Raw genomic sequence first — 2,500 nt, 5'->3', positions numbered from 1 at the left:
ATAAAAACTAAGCTATGATGACTAAAACTAAGACTAAATATAGTGACTATTTCGTCAACAAATAAAAACTAGACTAAAATGTTAGGGAGGGACTAGTGGAGAAGTTTAATGTTTGGTTACACTCGGGTGTTGCACTCTGAAAATAGCCGATCTACAAGCTCACTGAGCTTGTAGATCGGCTATTTTCAGAGTGCAACCAAGTGTAAAATCAGCCATTATGACGCCATCAAGATGCATTTTAGTCCACTAAATCAACTGTAGATTTAGTCGACTATAATCTTATGATGTTTAGTCGACTAAAACTAGACAAAAACTAAAACATTTCAAATGACTAAAATATGACACTGCAGTACAGTAGGATCAGAATCAGAATCAGAATCAGAATCAGAAGACTTTATTGCCATGACATGTAAACATGTTAGGAATTTGGTTTGATGCAGTGGAGCACAGTTTACAACAGGACTGGTGCAAGACAGGACAAGACAGTGCAAACCACATCATAGTGCAACACAAGTAGTAAATAAAATAAATATGAGAAGTGCCAAAAAGTGCCAAAAAGATCAAGTGTTCAGTTAGTCCATATAGTTCTCTGAGGTCAGGTCAGGTCAGGTCCGGGGGGGGGGGGGGGGGGGGACCAGCAGCATTCAGTAGCCGGATGGCCGTGGGGAAAAAGCTGTGTGAGTGTCGTGCCTTCACAGTCTTTGGTGACCGCAACCTCCTGCCTGAGGGGAGCGGGGCAAAGAGACCATGTCCTGGGTGTGTGGGGTCAGCCATGATCTTCCTGGCCCTCCCCAAAGCCCTACTTTTAAACAGGGCCTCCAGGGGGGGCAAAGGGCAGCCAATCACCCTCTCCGCCGAGCGTATCACCCGCTGCAGCTTGGCCTTGTCCTTGGCCGCTGCAGCGGGGAACCAGATGATGATGGCGAAGGTGACAATGGACTCGATGATGGCTGTATAAAAGTTCACCAGCATGGACCTTGGGAAGTGGAGTTTCCTGAGCTGCCTCAGGAAAAACAGTCTCTTCTGGGCTTTTTTAGTGAGGGCGTCGATGTTGGGCCCCCACTTCAGGTCCCGAGAGACTGTCACCCCAAGGAAGCGGCAAGACTCCACTGTGGCGACTGGAGTGCCTCCCAGTATGATTGGAGACGGAGGGGGCGGGTTCCTCCTGAAGTCCACGATCAGCTCCACCGTCTTAAGAGCATTTAGCTCCAAGTTATTCCGGCTGCACCAGGAGACCACCAAGTCGATCTCACTCCTGTAAGCAGATTCATCCCCCCTGGAGATGAGTCCTACCAGGGTGGTATCGTCCGCGAACTTAAGGAGCTTGACCGACTGGTGGCTGGAGGTGCAGCAGTTGGTGTAGAGGGAAAACAGAAGGGGAGACAGGACACAGCCCTGCGGGGAACCGGTGCTAATGGTCCTCAGCTCGGAGATGGACTTCCCGAGCTTCACCCGCTGAGTCCTGTTGGACAGGAAGTCCGTGATCCACCTGCAGGTGTTGTCAGGCACCTGCAGGGCAGAGAGCCCACATTCCAGTATGGATGGCAAGATGGTGTTGAACGCCGAACTGAAGTCCACGAACAGGATTCTGGCGTAGGTCCCATCAGTGTCCAGATGTTTCAGGACGTAGTGTAGAGCCATGTTGACCGCGTCTTCCACGGACCTGTTGGCTCTATACGCAAACTGCAGGGGGTCTAGGAGAGGGTCTGTGATGGACTTCAGGTGGGCAAGGACGAGGCGTTCAAAGACTTTCATAACCACAGAGGTCAGGGCAACGGGTCTGTAGTCATGTAGACTTGTGATCCTCGCCTTTTTGGGGGACAGGGATGATGGTGGAGGTCTTGAAGCAGGCTGGTACCTGACAACGCTCCAGGGAGGAGTTGTAGGTATGGGCGGGCAGAGGAGGTTGGGGAGAGGGGGGGAGGGGGGGCAGGAGCAGAGGGGGCAGACTGTTGTTCGAATCTGCAGAAAAACTTGTTCAGCTCATTAGCAAGGAGAGTGTTATCCGTGACCTGAGGGGGTTTAGGTTTATAGTTGGTTATTTGTTTTAAACCCTTCCAGACAGAGGCAGCGTTACCATCTGAGAATTGTTGTTGCAGTTTCTCAGAGTAGCGATGTTTTGCCTTCTTAACAGCTGCCTCAAACTTGTACCTGGCGTCTCTAAACCTGTTCTTATCTCCCCTCCGCCAGGCATCCTCCTTCTCCAACCTCAGCCTTCTGAGCTGGGCTGTGAACCAGGGTTTGTCATTATTGTAACTGACCCTGGTCCGAGTCGGAACACACGCTTCCTCACAGTAGCTGACGAATGACGATACAGTGTCAGTGTACACATCCAAGTCGTTACCAGCCTCAGCCCCCGCCCACTCCACATAACCCTCGTCACAGCCAGCCCGCTCTAACCAGGCGCTGGTTCTCTCTATAGCCTCGCTATCCCACGTTTTGTACGACTTCACTACAGGCTTTGACACTTTTAGTCTCTGTCTGTAGGATGGGATCAGGT

At 51.0% G+C, this 2,500-nt stretch overlaps 1 protein-coding gene across 1 annotated transcript in view; it reads left to right on the top strand.

Moving 5' to 3' along the window:
• veph1 (ventricular zone expressed PH domain-containing 1) overlaps positions 1–2,500 on the top strand; it is a gene marked incomplete at both ends in the record, with an annotated part of 186,807 nt that overhangs the window by 110,451 nt on the left and 73,856 nt on the right.

The sequence above is a fragment of the Gymnoscopelus braueri genome (assembly GCF_963280865.1).
Source record: "Gymnoscopelus braueri genome assembly, chromosome: 5".
In the NCBI taxonomy this organism is placed as follows: Eukaryota; Metazoa; Chordata; class Actinopteri; order Myctophiformes; family Myctophidae; genus Gymnoscopelus; species Gymnoscopelus braueri.
This window is presented reverse-complemented; position numbering and strand designations above follow the sequence as displayed.